General features: G+C 37.1%; 1 long non-coding RNA gene and 1 other non-coding gene across 2 annotated transcripts; both read left to right on the top strand.

Annotated features, from left to right (window-relative positions):
• Window positions 1–4,346: 4,346 nt before the first annotated feature.
• Window positions 4,347–5,639, top strand: LOC144708825 (uncharacterized). Its single transcript, XR_013582859.1, has 2 exons — window positions 4,347–5,264; window positions 5,353–5,639. It is a non-coding gene; the product is annotated as an uncharacterized LOC144708825 (long non-coding RNA).
• Window positions 5,524–5,616, top strand: LOC144709018 (small nucleolar RNA R41). Its single transcript, XR_013582954.1, has one exon. It is a non-coding gene; the product is annotated as a small nucleolar RNA R41 (small nucleolar RNA).
• Window positions 5,640–21,447: the final 15,808 nt, after the last annotated feature.

Here is a 21,447-nt window from a genome sequence, read left to right as displayed (position 1 = left end):
AGAGAAATTCTTCTCTCTCTACTCCCTCTCCCAAGGATTCCCTCCTCTCTCTCTCTCTCTACATTTGAGCTGCAAAAGGATGCAAGAAGGAAGAAGCATCTAGGGCTTGTAGAGGTGGAAGAGAGGCCTACCAGCCATGTTAACCAATTCTTTCTTTCTCCACCCTTCTCCTTATTGACTAATCTATTTCTTGTGGTAGAAATCAAGATTAGTGGTTCTTTCTCTCTCTAGAGCACCTCCCTTGTGAAAATTGGGTGTTCTTGTCCCAAGAACACACCCAATTCTATTCACAGCACTTTTCAGATCCCACAAGTAATGGTGAAATAGAATCTAGCAAATCTTGGTCGAAATTCATTTTAGACCAAGATTTGTTCAAGAAGAAATAATTCAAAAATTCATTTTCTTGTGAATTTCTTCCCGACTTTATTCTAACAAAATTAAATTGGGTAACAAATCTACAATAATATCCAGAAATTACTAAAATGTATTCTGAACTTACCAGAATTTAAATAGATAAATTAAAAATCATTTAAATAGATAATTCATAATTCACTGTCATTTACACTCCATTTAATCAAAATAAAATTGAATATAATTCCCGAAATTCTTGCACACTTGTTTTTACCTTAAATCCACTCAGATTTGGTCTAGTTCTCTCTGTTATTTGACCCTCAATCCTCCATCAGCGAGGAATATAAATTTATTGCTTAATCAAGGGAACTCCTCACTCGACCTAGGTTAGTGATACTTAGTATCAATAACCTAGACCCCTAGTTCCCATGTTATCAAAAACCTAGTTTCCTCTCCATCTAGTCTCAATTTACGCAACAATTGAGAAGAAGAAGATACAAAGGGGGCACTCATAAAATGACTCACAAGGCTATCGAATTGGGATGCTATGTAGAATCCCTCATCATGGAAATTTTTATAAAATCCCTTAAGAAAATTTCATAGAAGTCATAAAATTTTGAGTATATCCACCAATTTTGGCTTGCCGGCTCTTTGCACGCATCGCACATTATCGAAGGAGGGGTCAAGGGAGTGGCAGATTGCATGGAGCTCTAGAGGCGGGAGAGCTCATCCTCTCGCCTAATAGTCTGACTTGCCATGCATGTCAACGTTGACATCAGCGGACGGCAGGTTGGATTGCGCACACTCCAAGCATCGCATCTGCTACGCCTACTCCACACACTCCTATCGGCATGAATGATCATCTCGCGATGATTGGCCCCCGCGATTGGCGTATTACATGAAGAACGGGAGGCAGGAGCGCTCGCTCTCTCGCCTGATTGATGTCCTCGCCACGCACCTCATCGATGCCACTTGTCGACGGCAGGAGATCTCTGCACACTCTATGCATCATCACAGTCGTAGGGGGATCCAGAGAGATGTAGGCAGGAGCGACCTTCTCCGAGCACCTATCAGGTATCACTTATGTATTTTCTCTTTTCCTGCACATGGGCGTGGACGAGTGGGATCGGAGTGTAATTGAGATATTTATGCTCGCTCCACGCCTATAAATGCTGATAAACAATCTACTTATATATAAAATCCCCCCAGGTGGCATCCAGGGCTTAGCTGGATCAGTCTACAGGCACAACCGTAAGGTTGGATGTATGCGGCACCGTGTTATTTTGCCAATAAAAAATCCACCAATGTCTAAAATTCTTAAGTGTGTGATCCTCAAGGCCCATGTATTAGTCTAGTTAATAAATTTAATGGCTAAATAACATTTATTGGAATAAACTTATTAATTAACTATATCACATATAGATGAATTAATCAACGATTTATTTAACCCAATCGATTGTTCAAGTTCCCCACTAGAGGGGTTCCTAGCTACACCTTGTGTCCTAGGGTATAAAAAGGAGAATGTCAACTCTCTAATGGAACCTTTACCATCATCAGCTATTGTCCATGTATAATCCCCCATCCATGTGATACTCCCAAATCAATCATTTTTTATTTGGTTGATATTATACCAAATCGATCATTTTGGTTAGTACTAATTGATGTAGCCCAGAAGCCCATTTCCTATGGCTCATTGGCAACTTGTGGCCTAAGAAGGAGATTCTTCTAGAATTGACATGATCTGCAAAAAATACGTAGAGCCCCTCAAAATCCTCGGACAGGATTTTCCTAGACAAGATCTTTTGACAGGATTTCCCCTGACAGAATTTTCTCAAACAAGATCTTCTGACAGAATTTTCTTTGATAAGATCTTATGACCGGATTTTCTCTGACATGATCTTTTAACAGAATCCTCTAACAGATTCTTCTTCTGCCAGAATCTCTGCTCTAACTTATCAGAGCTGCATATCTTCTATTTTGTCCCATCAGGATCTTCTTGAGCCACACGAATATCTCCTGACAGCTTCTATAGGCCCTAGAATCTGTAGGATATATCTGCTCAGGCCTATCAAGCTGCTTATCCTCTGGTTTAGCTTGTCAGAATTGTTTTTCGTAATGTTTTGACTTGTCATGTGGGTACAATCATTATGGACGACCCTGCACTTGCTGTGGCCTATATAAGGCCCCCATGTACCCCTAAATGAGTATTATTGAAATCTATTATCTTGTTGAAACTGTTGTTTCTTCCCTCTGAGTGTTTTCTTTGTTAGAGAGTGCTTTTGTGCTTGTGGATTCAAGTACAACCCCTTGTGGATTCAAGGGTTGGAGATGCTAGTTTTGTGGATTCAGGACTTCGCTGCTTCAAGTAGAGCAAGGCTTGTGGATTCAAGTCCTGTTCCTACACCGTTTGTGACACTAATGCATCACTAATGCATGGGAAAATCATCAGAAGACACCTTATATGATATCTTTATTATCGTGGAGAGAAATTTAACTAAACCTTCTTCCTTGAGTTAATCTCCTCTAATAGAAAGGGTGGACAATTCCATCTCGAGCACATAAACACCATATGATCATGGAGTTGTTGCTCTATATGAGTTGTGACAGTTTGGACTCATGATTATACACTCATAGGCCATAATCAAATTATAATATTCCATCAAAAAAGTGTCTCAAGTCTAATGACCACTTACAAGACTGTCACATCTATTGACTTGATTGATGCCCTAGTAACCGCCGCGCACCTCAACCTTAACATCTGATGAAGGCGGGAGGACTGCGCACACTCCTTGCACCACCATCACTACGGGGTTCCAACATGCTTTCGACCACCAAGCAACCTTCTCTAGGATCCTCCTAGGTATCATTCATGTATTTTTTCTTTTACTACACCATGGGTGTGGCGCAAGTTGGGTCAGTGTGTAACTGGGACTTATACACTCGTTCCACACCTATAAACACAGATAAAAAATCCACTTAATAAATAAAAACCCCTAGGTGGCGTCCATGGCACGGCATGATCGGTCTGTGGACACAACCTTGGGGATGGCCGTACCCGGCACTGTGTTTTTGCCAATTAAAAAAAAAAGAACAATAATGTTCAAGGATTTGTAACGATCAATTTAGTCAACTTTTTTTCTAGAGAGCACCCACTACTTGTCCTTATTGTCCCCATATTTATGGATATGTGATCACCCATACTTATCATTTGAGTGTAACTAGATATTGTTATTGTTTACGGGTATCTTGACTTCTTTCTTGGGTACCCTTAGAATAAGAATAGTTAGGAAAATTATTCACTTCAACAATAAAGATCACATGTGCATTATAATGAATATATTTCATCACTAAAACATTAAACAAGATGTAAAATTTGGGATTAGCTTACAAGCCATGTATATTCCGAATACCTACTATCACTTGTAGCTTTTAACACAGTGGTAGGCTTGAAATATTTAACTACTATATCGTGAGCTCAACCTAGATATTGTCCTACATGATTTGGAGGTCCCAGTAGTTTCACGTATCTACACTCTTGTGGAGCTTCAAAAGCCCCACCCTTGCGTTAAATATAAGAACCATAGTTAAGAAGAGAAACATATATAGAGACTTAAATGAATTCTACTTGTAGGAACAAACATACCATAAATAACAACCAATAGGACCTAACTTAAATTTATACTAGTTAGAATTGAACATGTAACCTATGCTCCATAGGAATTTAACATTTTATTCAATATAAATTAAAATCTAGGAGTGCTACGATTAAAGGCAGATAGGCATAAAGGTAAATCTGACTAAAGACAAACAAATGCCTTTTAACGGCTAGGATTAAATAAGAAATACTCAGTTACAACTTACTGTATATTCTATTTTATATACAAACCAATTATAGATTTTTTGAAGATGACGACTCACACGGTTTCCAACAAGGGGGGACACAACTCATGATGAAAACCCGGGACCAACGGATGACATGACAACCTTTCCCCAACAGGCCATGGTTTGGAAGCCCTTGTTCCTCACATCGAGATGATACCAAAAAACACTGGCAAGGGACAATGAAGAGGAATAGAGAAATTTATAAATGTATTTTATAAAACTAAAATACATACGAGGGAGAGAGGGATAGGGAGCAGGCAAGACGGAGCGAGTTCAATAGGGAGCGAGTGTGAGAGGCAGAGAGTTCAATAGGGAGAGAGGCAGATAGTTAAATTGGGAGAGAGGAGAGGGAGAGTGGGTAATAGAAGAGAAAGAGAGGGAGAGTGAGAGGAATAGAGGGAAAGAAAAGGAGAGGGAGAGAGGGAGAGCGGGAGAGAGGGTGAGAGAGAGGGGGAGAGGTCCGGTCTTCGGTCCAGTTTCGACGTGTAAACCTGACCCGGACCGGAATGTAGGCCCGGTTCGGTCCGGTCTAACCCTACTTCTGACGCAAGTGGACGGGACAGAAGACAGGTACGCGTTCCGTTCCCGTTCCGTGGTCAGAACGATGACGATTGACGTACTAGTTACCGTTCCGCTCACTTCCGGCCCATTAAGTATTTCTCCATTCCTCATGGTCTACATTGGGTATAAATAGCCGATGAAAAGCCCTAAATTCAACGCGCGATAGTTCTTCACCTAGCATCGGTAGATCTTCACCTCTCGTGGTCAGTGAAAAATTGTTAGATTTCGGGTCAATTGGTACTAGATTCGTGTTTGCATAGTTTTCACTCTTGATTTAAGCATTCTTCTTGTGAGATTTCGTCTGTGTTGGTCGATAATTTAGTTAGTTTGTTGTGACGGGACGGCGTTTGAGGCTCCTTTTACGAGTCAGCAGCTTGCGCCGGACTCTCGTCCTTCTTGATGGCGCTTTGACTGCCGCATGGAGCCCAGATCCATTGTCGGATGAAGAAAATTGCTGCGAATCTACCTTGGTTCTTGGCCTTCTGATCTGGCAAATCTTCAATTTTAATTTCTTTTCGATAACAGTGTTTTAAACGGCTAGGTTATGGCCTTTTTCAGACGACAGGAGCCTCGCTCGTCACACTAGCGGGCTACCCTTTGCACGAGGCCTATAAACGTTGTCTGTTTCACGATTGGGGTGATTCCCCTTTACACGGCGCCCCCCAAATTCTACGCAGCAACATTTCTATGTGTTAATCTTCTTCGTTATAATCTGATCTGATCTGTTTTTGGGTGGCTGTGATGATTGAAACTACCTATTTTCTGAGAGGCGATTACGTCCTTTGACTGGAAACATACCAGTGGATCCTTCTGAGCCTCCTATATAACCCTTACCTTTTTTTTAAGATTGCTTGAGTTGGATGTGATGATAATTTTCTGCGGAATGACTACATGTCGCTCTTCTGAATCAGACTACAATTATCTGATCCGCTCTAGTTGCTGAAGTCTTCGATTCTAATCGGAATTCATCGGAATCTATATGTACTTGTATTCGTCTTGATCTGATGTTCATTCTGGTGATAGCTGCTAAATTTACCACCCTTCATACTATTTCTATGTCATTCGAATACTCTTCATAATATATTCAGCAATCAGTGCAAGTAGGAGAAAACGAACATGGCTTTCTGTAAAATAGCTCAGAAGAACCTGAGTTTCACTGATAATACACTATTAGACAGTTCACGCGGCGGCATGAATTTGAAGGTTGTAGCTCTTGCTGGACAACTTGGATATACCAAAACCAACTCGCGGCAATTAATGGTGAACTGCAACATCCTGAATGGATTTTCCTTGGAACATTGATGGAATTTCATTTGACTGTTTCACGCAATTAAAAGTTTTGATAGCAAGTTTTGATAGGTAAAAAGTTTTGATAGCAAAGATAAATAGTCATAGTCATCGAGAAGAATGAAAGGCGAGGGGAAAGATGATGACTTTGATAAAGAGTAAGAACCGATAACAACAATTTTAAGATAACAAAATTTATCTCCATACAGTATGAAGAACGAGCATAAATTTTTTTCTCAAGGAAAATAGCTTTCTCTCCTTATACTATAGTACAAGCACTACTTTTTAATCGATACTCTCTCTATCTCCACTAACACCTTTCCAACTTTGTAGGCCACTTACACAAACATGATATGGATTGGCATAACTGAAATTCAAGTATAGAACCATCAAAGGGTTATCTACACTTGAACATGTGTACTGATGCAATGAGATGAAATGAATTCATTGGCCAAAGGAATGGAAATATTGGAAACTGAATGTTCTGATAGTTTCCCTCTAATCAATCCTAAATAGGATGAGCGGTTAGGGTTTCAGAAGTGACCAAGGTCTAAAACATTGTGCAAGTGATTGGCCAATGACATCTATGTTCCAATAAAGGGTTGTTTAAACCTTGTGTACGTTGAGTGTGCAACTTGACCTATAAATTGGATTAAACCAATATATGTTTAATTAATGTAAGTGTTGAATATTATGCCTAAATTGGGCAAGTTAAATAATAGTTATCGGAAATAAAGACATTAAGTAGTATGTCAGGTACATGCACTTAAAAGCGTAAAATGCATGAGGTTTACTGGATGCCTGAGGATATACTAATGAAGGGATTTTTACGAAATATACCATTAGGTATAAGGTCCCAAAATCCAGAGGTAGAAATACCCTTGAAACTCTCTCTTAGGGTGGCCCCCTTTCCCTCTATAATGCCGTCCCTCTTGAGATTCACATGTATCTGTCTCGATCTGATGCTCATTTTGGTGATAGTAGCATAATTTGCCCTTCATGCAATTTTTATTGTTTTTGAATACGCAGTGGACAAATTTTTTCAGTAGTCAGTTCAAGGAAAAGAGAAGACGAACCCGAGTTCAGTAAAATAGCCCAGAAGAAATCTGAGTTTCACTGTTAATACATTATTTGGCTGTTTTAGCGGCGGCAGAATTTTTTCAAAGTTCAACATTCAATAATGAAGCATGTAACTCTTGCTGGACAACCTAGATATACAAAAACCAACTCGCATATTTAATGTGTAATCGAAGCATTCAGAAAGAAATTTCCTTGAAACATTGATTGGAAATTCATCAGATTGTTTAATACATTGACGACAGGTAGGCTAGAAATTTGGTAATTTAGAAAAATAGACACTCTACTTTGCGCCTTCAAAAGAGCGTAAAAGTCAATGACAAGAATGAAAGACGAGAGGACAGATTATGATTGTGATAAAGATTAAGAACAGCAAAGGACAATTTTAAGACTTCAAAATTGATCTTGATTCAATCGTTCACAAGTGATATGAAGTAGACACTTTATTCTCAAGGTAAATAACTATTTCTCCCTCTTATCTCTCCCTCTTATTATCAGTAATTTCAAATAGATACACTATGTATCTCCACTCTAACAACTTTCCAACTTTATACTTCAAATAATAATGACAGGAGAAATTTCAGAAAATATTACCCTTATTTATTTCCTTTAAAACTATTTTACTTGAGATTACAATGTATGCTTATTAAACATATTATTTTATCAAATCTAATGTATTCAAGTAATATTCAAGTAATATCAAATCTAATGTATGATTGGGATTTTGATGTTGAGAACCTTTCAAAGCGATCCCATATTTGAATTTAGTCGATCTCATTTTATTGCCTTTTCTTCGTGTTAACCTATTTATCCAAAAGTAAGGAATATCTTTTAATGATTTTATGTATATTATTTATTTACTTATTTTTTTATTGTAAAAAAAACACGATGGCAGGTTGACCACAGACTGATCGGTCTATGTATTAACGAAAGTGTTTATAAGTGTGGCGCAAGTGTAAATGTCCCAATTACACCTGGACCAATGTGATACCGGTTCAGCTCTTGGAGAAGATTCCATGCACCCATACATGCTCGCGTCCCGTGGAGGTGGTGATGCATGGAATATAAACGGTCATCACACCATCATTATATATCATCATGGAGGTGTGCAGAGGGTACAATAGTTAGGCGAGATGTCACACGCTTCTTGCAAAACATCACTCGCGAGGTCGAACATTAGACAGGATGCAAAGTGTGCGGAGAGCGGGAAGCCAAGGCTTTCAACACAATGGCAACCGCGAGTCGCTTGAGGAAAGTCCTGGCAAGTAATGTATAGGGTGGGGATGTAAGAGGATACTTCATAGTTGGTAAGGGCATCCGCTGTCTGGTTCTTGTCTCACAGCTGATGACAAATGCTGGCCAAGCGTGGGCGACGTCGCATGATGTCTTGCAAGACTCTTTGGAGAGGCCACTAAGAGCCTGATATTCCACGGAGCATGTTGACCAACAACTGTGAGTCCAATTCTAGGATGATACTATGAAGGTTTCTCTTCTCGTAGAGGAGAAAATTTCTTGTATTGCCATAGCTTCGGTTGTTGTACTATGCTGTACTCCATAGAATGATAAGAAAGCAAAAATGATACTTCTTGTGTGGTCTCGAAGGATACCACCTCTACCCGTTGGGCCCGGGTTCCCTTTGGCCACATGATCCATATTGAACTTTACAAAGCCTATTGACCGTGGATGCCAATGGACAATCTACAGTCGAGTGGTGATGGAAGCCAAAGCCGCTGGGATTCTCTAGGTGCGAAGTATATCTCATGTAAGTGGGGGGCATCGGGCAATGGGCGGTACAAGATGGTGTGTTCTCCATAGCCATTGCTTAACGCATTGTATGACGCCCAATGCTCTTATGGTAGACCTTGCAAAATGAGAATAATTTTGCTCTTTCCATAACTCCCATATCAAGTATGCTATGGTGATGTGTTGATAAGGGATAGGTTTAGAGCATGTTAACTAGATAAAAATCTTGTCAAAACATTCTATTGGTGTTAGCGTAGTATGGGTGTATAAGAGCAGACACCAATGGTGAGAAAATTGTTGCTAACAGTCTATAGCAAACTCATTATTCCATAGTTTCAACATGAGGAGAGATTGGGCAACAATGACAATGCTATCTAAGTGAGTGACCAATACGGGTCACCCGATCATCAGTAGGGAGGCCACGGTATATGAATCTCCAAAAGAAGAATGAGATGCAAGTAATAATTTCCGAATGCTAGATGCATCCACCCCAAGTATGTGCAGGGAATCTCTCTCGAAAGTGATTCCACGAGGACCAGCATGAGAAATTCCCATCTAGCGTGAGTGTCCATGTAAGGCGATCTGGGGAGGTCCCTACTGAAGTAGTCATAGCCTGCAATAAGGAATCTAACGGAAGGCCATCTTGCACCCAGAGGAGTCACACATCCTCCATTAGTAGTTATGCCATGGTCAAGCATAAGATATGGTGGACAAAGTTAGGGTGTCGAGCTAAGGGTGTGTTGGCGAGGTATCATACCAAGCACTGATTGTGCCTTGGCTGACGTGCCAACATATCACATTGGATATGCCACATCTGTAAACCAAAAATAGGGGTGAAAATTATGCAAAATTTTTAGCCCTTGTCGTTGTGAATTTTTGGCTTATGCAATAAAATTTATAAAACTCTACTTAATATGTATAGTGATAAGTATGAGTGTCGTCCAAGGGAGGCAAGTAGGAATTTCAATTTGATTTAATTTTTGGTGTTTTAGATCCTAATTAGAGTGAATTTGATCTTCAATGAGGATCAAGTCACCCTAATTAGGTGAGAATTTAGAGAGGGGGATAGAAGAGATGAGAAGACTAGAAGAATTAAGGGCTCTAAATTTCCTTCTTTGATCCTAATTAAAGGATCCAAGAAGTCATTTAGAGAGGTTGAAAGAGGGTTTTGATGTCAGATTGGTTGGTTTTTTAGTTTGCTGATTCAGAAATGAAATGGGGAAACTTTAATCTCCTAAGAATTAAAACTAATTTTTTTAGAGTTTTTTATTAATGTGCACTCAGAATAGCTAGGTGAATCTCTCAATCTCTCCTCTCAATCTCAGTAAGGGCTTGTATGTTTCGCTCAAGCCTAGCGGTTTAGAAGTTCATACCAAGATCAAGAAAAATGAAGAAGAAATGTCACTAAAACAACATCCAAATACACTAAAAGTTCAAATACAACAAGCAAAATGGTACCAGATAGGTTGATCCAAGCTAGAGCTCCTCCCTGTCTTGCAGCTGTGATAGAGCACCATCAAGAATGAGCTCCCCCTCTCGAAATTCAGCTTTTATACTTAGGTTATAGGGTAAAAATTACCATTTTACCCCCGTTTAGTACTTAATATTTATCTATCAATGTAGGCTAGATCTGAATGATCTAACCATACAGATAGAAAGAGGGGATAAAGACGAACAAATCCATAAAAAAATCATCTCAATCGGACTTCAGGATCAAAAGTTATTAATAAATCAATTTTAAACCAATTTAATCCATTAGATTTAAAATTGATTTATTTATTAGTTTCGTTTTTAAACACGCAATGACGTGTCGCTCTCTCATTGGCTGGCGCATTTTGAATCCTCCTTTTTGCAGAAAAGTCCTTAAAAAGCCTGGAATTGCTTTTGGACGCCGCCCAAAAGTAATTGCGTATATGCCCCTGGGCACTCTCTCTCCTCCGATTTCTCCTAAAACATTAAAAATATATATTAAAAATTGCAATAAAACCCTGAATGATTTTAAATAGGATCTTTACGCCTGCCGTGGCGACCGAGAGCTGTTTTCAGGGTCTTTTTGCAACGAAATGTTGCAAAAAGGCCCCGAAAAGTCTAGAAATTGCATAAATACATTTTTTTCTCCTATAAATATGCCCTTTTTTCATAGAATAAATGCATTTCTTCTTGAAATAAATCCCAGAAAATTCCTAAACATTCGTAAAAAATTCTAGAAAATTCTATAAAATTCCCTGATTAATTCCCATGTTGATAAATGTCGAAATAAACTTTTTAATGTGCCATTTTCATCCAAAAATAATTATTTCGAGCTTCAATAAATCCTTAAAAATTCATATAATTAACAGAAAATTAGGGGAAAATCAGAAATTACTTGGAAGCATTATTTTAGTGTAAATATATGATAACAACCCAAATTTAAGCCCTTTAAATGCATAAATCATGCTAATAACATGAAATAAAGACCGAAATTAGGGTGTTATCAGCCAACATATCACATTGGATATGCCACATCTGTAAACAATGATGTTGCATAGTATGCCACCTTTTATGTACTTTATAATTACCCATAAACTTAAGCCTTATTATGTGCTGTCTTGAGATGACATAGATGTTTTCTAGACACCAATATTTAATAATATGAGTAGTATATTAAAACATGATTATAATATCTTAATGTTTTTTAAACAATTCATACTTACTAAAATATCAATAAATAATCCTTACTTCTTGACATTCATCATCTTTTGATTCCTCCATGTCCTTGTTGATGACTTCATCTCAAATTCTCAAATCCATGATGAACTATCAAAGTTTGATGACTATGATAAGGTCGTGACTGAATTTCCTGACCTTCATGCCAATTTTACATTGCACATTTGATTAAAAAATTGTTAATACAAATAATATTCATTAAAAATCACATGATATGTTTATAATGTAGTAAAGGGATAACCATGATGATGAGTACAATAATATTTCTATTAAACATGTCTTAAACATTCCCATTCATAGGATATTAGAGAATGGCACCATCTACTCATGTTCATATCATTAAGCTGGTTGATTCTATAATCATTTGTGTGAACACGAATGAGAGATAGTGGGTGTTCTGAAGGAAAAGAGTTTACTGAATTGATCTCTGTGAACTTTCATGACTTGTCGCATATCAGTCAAGACTGTTTAGAATCTTGTGGTTAGGGACTTGAAGGTTATAGTTAGAGCACAATCATCTGCCAAAAAGATGTCGTTCATGCCGCAGGCTAAAGAAGAATTTCCACAACCATGACATGGATCGACATAACTCAAAGTCAATTATAAAACCATCAAAGGATCATCTACACTCGAACATGCATACTCATGGAATGCGATGTACTGAATTCATTGGACAAAGCAATGGAAATATTGGAAACTAAATGTTTTGATAGTTTCCCTATACATCAGTCCTAAATAGAATGACCGGTTAGGGTTTCACAAGTAACCAAGACCTAAAACATTGTATAAGTGATTGGCCGATGACATATATGTTCCAATAAAAGTTTGCCTAAACCTTGTGTGCATTGTAGAAAACTTGATGTATTTTGGCACATCGAGTGTTGGCAACTTGACCTATGAATTGGATTAAACCAATATATGTTTAATTAATGTAAGTGTTGAATATTATGCCTTAATTGGGCAAGTTAAATAATAGTTATCATGAAAATAAAGACATTAAAATAGTATGTCAGGAACATGCACTAAAAAGCGTCAAATGCTTAAGGTTTACTAGATGTCTAAGGATATACTAATGAAGTGATTTTTATGAAAAATACCATTAGGTATAAAGGTCTCAAAATCCTAAGGTAGAAATACCCTTGAAAGTTTCTCTTAGGGTGCCCTCCTCTTCTTACTTGCCCCTATAATGGCGTCCCCTTGTATGATTCACATGGGGAGGTCTTCCCGTATCTATGGAAACACTTATCAAGAAAAAGAAAATTATATCTAATTGCTCAAGTGTTGGGTTATTAGGCTATAATTTAGAGTTAAAAAGCTAATCTTCAATGCAAAGTAAGACTTGATCAATTCAAGTCAAATTATAATCGTAGGAATAGGCATAGGAATAGGAGGTTCTGAAAGAAAGTCAAATTATAATGAGTTGGACTCGATCATTTCCAAGATCTAATTCCACTTTTTTATTATCTCCAACCAAAGAAAACTCAGAGTACCTTGTGGTGAACATGTTCAACCCTTGACTTGGTCCCTAGGAGAGTCCTTTCAACATGTTCAAGTGCCCAGACTCTAGACATATCCACACAATCAAAAGACTCTAATATATACTCTCCGCCTTTTCCAAATCCTTTTGAAGATCTAGTTGATCTTATCACCAGCAAGGGCTTCTCATGGAATGAGTGGAATGTGGTAGAAAGGAGAGGGGGAGGGGACAGATTTGGTTGACATAGGCACCTAAAATGGTGTCCCCTTATTTATACTCATTGAAGGACTTTCCACAAAAGTCCTTATGTATAAACTATATCTACCAATGTCTTTTTAATCTAATGTGTGTGACCCTCAAAGAACGTGTATCAGTCATGCTAATAACTTTAATGATCTAATGACAGCTATTGGGCAACCCGATTAATTAAGTTCATCCACACATACATTAATTAATTTAGCATCAATTTAACTTAATTGATAGGTTAAGTTTCTAACCTATGGGGTGTCAATCTAAATCTCATTCTCTAGAAGATACAAAGTAGTGCTTGAACTCTCAATTGGTTAGAGCAACTCCTAGTCAAGGCGAAAGCAGCAGATTTTAGTCCCATCAGTCCCAAACTATAACCTGAATTTCTTTGTGTAGGCATGGAAAAACATATAATTCTAGGTAGGCATATTTCTCTCTTGTTTGTTTTAATTTTTGATATGACATCACACAAATATAAATATTTTTAGTGATCCTTCATCCGTGGGTGAGTCTTGAAGGACTTAGGGTATGGTTAGTGTTGGGTTATGTGGGGATTTGTTTTGGTGCATGAAATGCATTGCAATGCAGCGGACGCTAAAGATAAATTTTGAATACATCTCTCAAATGCATAAAATGTAGGATACCTTGTGGGGAATATTTTCCACCTTACATGCATCTTGAGTGAGCTTCTTCAAGCCATTGAATTACCTGGTCTCTAGAAGTGTCTACACCACTAGAAGGTTGCTAGATCTCCTCTTCTTCACCACTTGATGAAAATATTGTGGACCTTCTCACCATTAAGGAAAGCTTGTGGAGTGAATGGAGGAAGTAGAGAAAGATGAAAGGGTCCCCCAGATTTCTCTAGTATGTAAACATAAAATGGGTGAACAACCTTATTTATACTTGCTAATAACTTAAAGTATATATTCTCCAATATCTCAATACATTGGAAAGGGATTTATCGGTATTGTTTTCCTTCAGTCAATACCGTCTTATACCGAGGGCAGATGATCATGTCTTGACCACTCTCTCCCCTCTGTGTACTTCTTACTACGTTTGAGCTTAGACTTCTTTGAATCCAATTTCCCTAATAACCTGGCATGGTATTAGATGCATTTTCTTCCTCTTGTTAATATTCTCTTATTCCAAGGGCATGTATTCCTATCTAGGCCAATCAGTCTCCGTGGTGTATTTTTTTATGTTTGAACTGAGATATTTGAATACCATGGGTTGGGAATCTTACGGTTTAGTCAAGCCATGGTCGTCTCAGGCCAACATATCACTTAAACATCCATACCACGAATCAAAATAATTGACATTTTAGTGTAATACCATTTAGGGATTCATAGGGATCACTTCAGAAAACTCTTTTTTAAAGAGCACACACTGTATGGTCTTAGTGTCTCCACAATAAATGCCCATATGATCATTCATATAAATCATATAAGTATAATCCTATTGTATTATTCTATCTAGATAACTCAATGTCTATCTCGAGTATCCTACAAAAAGGAATTTAGAATACAAATGTAAGACTAGTGATCATTGTACTATTATTTCATCATAATTTATGAAGTCATTGCACTCATTTATCTCGTCAAATCCTATTGTTACTTTCCCTTTTTTAACCTCACTCATATGATGAGAGACCTTGATGAAATATCATAGCCATTTATCTGTGATCAGGATGACAATGAAGTAATTGTCATAATCACTAAAGCTGAAGATGATATCAAATTTCATCTGCACTTGTGGGTCTACATCAAGACACAATTATTTTGGAAAAAAGTAGTTAGTAATGAAGTAACTTTTGTGAAACACCAAAAATGAAGTTATTAAAAGCATGGTGCTCATGAAACTGAAACATGGCTGCAAAAAACCAAAAATGAAGTAAAGAATAGATGACAAAACACGGGGAAGTAGAGTAGAAAAAGAATGTCATATGGGGTGACTAAGTTGACCAGCCCCAAAGTTTCTACAATGAGTCCAAAATAACATTATTGAGATGTCTATGTAGTTATGATTTTATGTAACCTCTCATCCCATGTTATTCTTTATGCATTCCTGTCATGCTATAGTATCTCTGTTTTTAAATCTAATATCCTTTTGTGGCTACTCAAACCTGATTTTGATAGTATCCTGAACATCAATCTTGTGTTACATGAATCTTACACAACAATATCTAATGATAACTTAAAAGGTGGATTTTCAGATTTACTATTGAGCTTCTTGTAAAACCTACAATTGGCTTCATTGACTTTATTCCTTTACTCTTGTTTTCCCAATATTTCCACTAGTAGTCGAGTGTGAATCTGATTTAATCAGACAGTCACTTAGTGGGCCTTTTTTCATAATTAAGAGGACACGGTCTGCCACAAATGTAACCAGATTTTTATCAAGAGATACTACATGAGTCTTATCATTGAGAATAATCCTAAAACCCAAGCTAGAGGGTGATGGATATTATGTGGCTATCGAGCCGAATCACACCACCATGTTTATATTTAAGTTCATTTAATAAAATATTACATTCATTATTATTCCAGTGTGATGTTTATAATGAAGTCCATGAATATGTGCTATGTCATAGTGAATTATGATGAGATCATAATATATTGATCGTTAGTCTTTAAATAAGTATTCTGAATATTCCTATTTGATGGATAGCCGAGATAGACATTGAATTATCTGAATAGAATTACACTATCTAATCCTACTTATATAATAAGTATAGTTGATCTTGTGACAACATGAAGGACATATAATGAGTGCTCTTTGGAGAATAAGTTCACTGAACTGATTCAAAGAATTCCTAAGTGGTGTTATATCTAAATGTCAATCAGGTTGATTCATGTCTGGGTTGTGTAAGTGATCCATTGACCTAAGACATCAAGGAGATCTTGTGGATGGATGACTACATTTTGACTATGACTTACGAAACCCTAATCATGGAATTTAAACAAGTCATAGCTCATATGTAGTAAGAAGCTCATAGAGATGATTGAGTGGTCAAGATGGGATCATCCACCCTTTGTATAAGTGGAGATTTACTCAAGGAAAAAAATGAAGAAAATCACTGCCTCATAGAATGATAAATGCATGGTTATTTTCATACATTTTAGATGATTTGGGCCTTATTAATCTGGAATTTATCATGTTATTATCTGAATTAAATGAATATTTATGCATCAACTATAAATTATGGCTATTTTTAACTAACCTCCTTGACTTCTTTGAAGTCAAGTAGTTTTATTACTGATGAGTATTTTGTAGTTCCACATGTGTAGGAATGAGAAGACATAATTCTTGAGGAGTTGGAGAATTTTTGGGAGCTAATTGAATCTAGAAACGGGTTTGAAATGATCCAATGGTGTTGTTGGCATCCAAAAGAGCAATCAGCGGGAGATGGGCCACGACTGGACCTGCATATTGGGCTTTCAAACAACTTACAAAAGAAATGAGCTGAAAATTACAAGGCAAAGCTCTCAACCCATGGAGAAAAAGAGGTAAAATGGTACAAAAAGAGAATAGAAAATGTCCAAAGGGGTATTTTAGTAATTCTTCATATGTATAAATACTCTTTTTCTCCCTCATTCTGGACATGCTCTAGCAAGTGGTTGGCCAACAGAACAAGACATTTTCAGAATTTAGGTTGTTCAACCTGCTTGTTGTAAGTTTGTTGAAGTATTCTCTTTTTTTTCCTTGGCGAAAACACCTTATCTGGTACATCCAACCCTAGGGTTGTATCGTAGACAGATCCAGTAGTGCCCTGGTCGCCACCCAGGGGGTTTTATATATAAAGAGTAGTGTTTATGAGCGTTTATAGGCATGGAGTGAGCATAAATGTCCCAATTACACATGGACCCTACTCGCCCATGCCCATGATGCAATAAAAGAAATGATACAATAGTGGTACTAGGCATTCTAGGTGAGGATCGCTTGGCACTCTCACCGTGCTGGTGCCCTGTAACGATGGTGGTGCATGGAGTGTGCTTGATCCACTCGTTGTCATAAGGTGTCAGCGTTGAGGTGCGTGGTGGGTACAACAATCAGGCGAGAGGACGAGAGCTCCCTCCTCCAGTGGTCCATGTGATACACCACTCGCGGGGACCATCCTTTGACAACATGAGACATGTGCAAAGAGTCGACAAGCTGAGGAGCTCAACTTGATGATGACCTAAAGCAGCGGGGGGGAGATCTTGCCAAGGAAGGAATAGGGAGTTAGGGGTGTTGAAGTATTCTCTTAATCTTTTTTGTATTGAAAAATGCCTGATCTTGGTTAAATATAATGGTACAGACTTGAAAGGAGGCATTGAGGGCTTAATAAACTATCATTGAGGTTTTAGGAACTTTGATTTCTAGTTTCCCATCAATCTCTATCCATTTCCCCTTCGAATCTATCACTTTTTGACTCTAATCATCTATTTTTCCTACTTTCTCTCTCTAGAATCAACAGTTTCTCTCTCTAGGCCTTCATCCATACCCTTAATTTGTTCCACCAAAATTTTATACAAAATCTCCACCATTTTCACCTTCAAACTCCATTTCAAACTCCTACACCATTTCTTCATTTTTTTTCTATATCTCCTCATTTCGACACTTTTCTCTCTCCTAATGCCGTTCTTTTCTTTCTCCAGATCCTCATAATATCTTACTTCATTTCCCAGAATAAACGCACTAAAATATAATTATCTAAGCTTAAAAAATCAGATTTCTTCTCCTAATGCCATCGTCGTGCGCTATTGTGTGCTGTTGTGTGGCACGTTTGTAGCAATGACACCCTTCGGCTTGCTAGTCCACATGTGGACAGTGCGTGTGCCCACTGGACAGAAGGGTATCCTATGTGAGGACTTAGTCAAGATCGGCTAAGTCTTGACCAACTTGGGTTGAACCGATTGGGCCGCCCTACACGAACTCGAATTGGGTCTACCAAACCAAAGACAAAAAGTGGAGCAGCTGTCGCGTGCTATCGTCTACAGCCGCCGCCGCTGGCCTTTAAAAATTGCATTTAAAATTTAAAATTAATTAGGAAAATCCCTAAAAATTACTTTCTGCAATTAAACGTCATAAAAAAATCAGAAAATCCTCTAAATTAATATAATCAATTTCTAGTAACTCTAGCATTGAAAAAAATTCTAAACATTTGGTGAAAATTTAATCTATAAATTCCACAAAAAATATTTTCTATTTCTGGTGATTAAGTAAAATTAGGGAAATTAATATAAATTATTTTCATATTTTTTCTGCTTCAATTTAAATCACAAAAATCATATAAATTGATAAAAAATCCCATAAATTATATTTCTCAATCTTAAACTCATTTCTTTCAATCCAACAATTAGGAAAAAAATTTGATATTATATTTTTGCCTCTTTGTGGTTCGACACCTTACTTGACATATATTAATTATAGATGATTTAAGTGAAAAATTTTCATAAATATTGTTGGTTAAGTCTGAATTGAAATAATGACATAAAACCCCTAAATTTGGACTTATCACTGGCCAGGGTACTGTGGGTATTAGAGAAGGCATTTTCTAATGATCCATGTTACACATCAATACTAATTGAATGACAGATTGAGGTTTGATGTTGAACCATACCCTAAGTCATTCAAGAGTCTCACGTGGATGAAGGATTATACATATACAGTGGCCAATGATGGTAAAGGTTCCATGAGAGAGTTTAAACACTACTCGATACCTTATAGATTACGAGGTGTAGCTTGGCATCCCACGGATGAGAAACTTAAACTATCAATTGGGTTAAATTAATCTTTATTTAATTAATATATATGATGATATAGTTAATTAATAGGGTTGAACAATAATTTTTATAGGGCCATTAAATTTATTTACGATAATGATACATGGGCCTAGAGGGTCACACACATAAGATCATTGGGGCATTGGTGAGTATATTTTACCTGATGGGTCTTTGAGAAAAAACTTAACTGAAATATCAATAGTGAAAGGGACATCCATTTTAAGCACCTAGGCTAGTCAGAATTGGGAGACCCCTTTCTCCACTCTGATCTATTCTCCAATCAACCAAGTGGAGTGTCTTCATGGTGAGAAGATCTTCAATATTTTTAAGGAGATTTAAAGAAGGAGAAGTGGAGATCAAAGAGCAATGTGATTACGTGGATACTTCTAGAGGCCGGGCATGTGAACGGCTTTAGAACAATCTCAGAGTGAGAAAGTCAAGGCTGGAAAAAGTTCCCCATAAGGTACATGTGATCGAAAAACTTTTTTTTCCATGATTGAACCAATGCACTGAACCCAACAGAGGGGTCTTGTCAAAGACGCTCATTGCTTCTCTCATACCCTCTATGTCAGCATTGAAAGGAAGTAACAACATCTTGTAGTGTTTTGCTCCCCTTTTTGGAAGATGATTCACACATCAAAGGCACTTTCAAAAAGTATTGGGTCTATCTTAATGAATATTTATAAGAAACTAAAATTTGACAAGCAAATCGCTGTATCACTAAGATGAGAGACCATCACTGCATCTCTTACATGGGTAATAAGTATATTTAATTCAATATATATATATATGTTTTCACAAGTTAGTAGACATGAGATACCTTTTAAAAAATTTCCTAGGGATCGAAGGGCCTATGATGCTTTGTATATTTACATCTTTGGAGAAGATGACCTCAAAGACACCACTACGTATGATGCCAAGAATAAATGAAATCTGTGAAATTTAATTAATGAGCACGTTGACCTGATTGACCTTTTCTTTGATGTGATTAAGATGATACAAAATGCACGTAAGGACCGACTTCGTGGAACATAATAAAAGAAAATATGAGCTCTGAATAAATATCATTGAATCAGAAATATTCTTCGAAAAAACTCAGGTGGAAACAGAAGAAACATTAACAGGAGGATCTGAGGGGCATATAGACAATCCCTCACCTTAATGATAGACCTTTGAGGCTTATAGACAATCAATTTTTATCCTACTCTCCTTAATGTTTGGTTTGATTTTATTCCTACGATGAAAAGCATCAAAATTCACACTAATTTGGTTCACGTTAGAAATTAACTAAGATTACTATAAATCCTTTCCTTTGGGCTAAAACCAAATAATTATAACCTATTAGATCCTATTTTTTATTTGATTTTTACCTCAATCTATAGCCATAAATTTATAAAATCACTGAACAAAAAGCTCATCAACTGCTCCTGCTGAGTATTGTAATTTCCTTATTTTTCTCTTCATAATTTACTCCCTATGTATTTTTTTTTGCATAGGTCCCTGTCTCTCTTTGTAAATATTCTTCATCTTTTTTTTTCTCCATCATCCTCTATATTCTCTTGTTTCTGCATTTTCCATTTCTTTTTTCCGTGTTCCTGTTATAGTCTGGAATTTGGATACTTCAGTTTTTCCCATAGTATTTACATTTTCCTAAATATTTTTCTCTCTTCTCTTAGTATCTTATCTTGTCATTCTGCAACCATCCTTTACATTATCAATATGTGCTTCTATCTTATTTCTTCCTTCTGTTATTGCCCTATTCATATTTCCTCTTATTTTTGCTCTCCGTCATTTCTTTTTTCCTCAATTTTTTCTATTCTTTTCTCCTCTTCTCTCTCATCACCCTTTCCCTATTATTTTTCTTTCACTTTAATTCCTTCGGCTACATTCTGCAAATTCTGTCATTCTCTAAATTCATTTGGACTCATGTGTTTCTTCCTAATTCCACCTCTTACAACTCACCTTCTATATTTTCCTCATAAAAAGAAAAAAAATTCCCACTCCATGAACTTAACCCCTTATGCCAAAGATTGAAATTTATGTAACCATTAAAGAGATAACATAATAAATGTTATTAAATAAAAAGGATGTCACCTGCAATAAATTTAATCCATAAAGTTCCTTTTATAAGTAATAATCAACACAAATTTTTTCTATGGATGTATGTAATAATTTTATCATTGAGGGCCATGGCAATTATGACAAGTAGAGTTCACATGTCCCACGCCCTATATCGGATGACGATCTCCAAATGGACGATGAACTGTGTATTGGAAGTGGGCTATCCAACATCCATCTTTACCGAGAGCCGAAAGTCGGATGACGATACCTGAACTCTGTTGCTACAGT

The sequence above is a fragment of the Wolffia australiana genome, chromosome 10 (genome assembly GCF_029677425.1).
Source record: "Wolffia australiana isolate 7733 chromosome 10, ASM2967742v1".
In the NCBI taxonomy this organism is placed as follows: Eukaryota; Viridiplantae; Streptophyta; class Magnoliopsida; order Alismatales; family Araceae; genus Wolffia; species Wolffia australiana.
The sequence above is the reverse complement of the archived record's forward strand: the minus strand, read 5'-3'. Positions and strand labels throughout refer to the sequence as shown.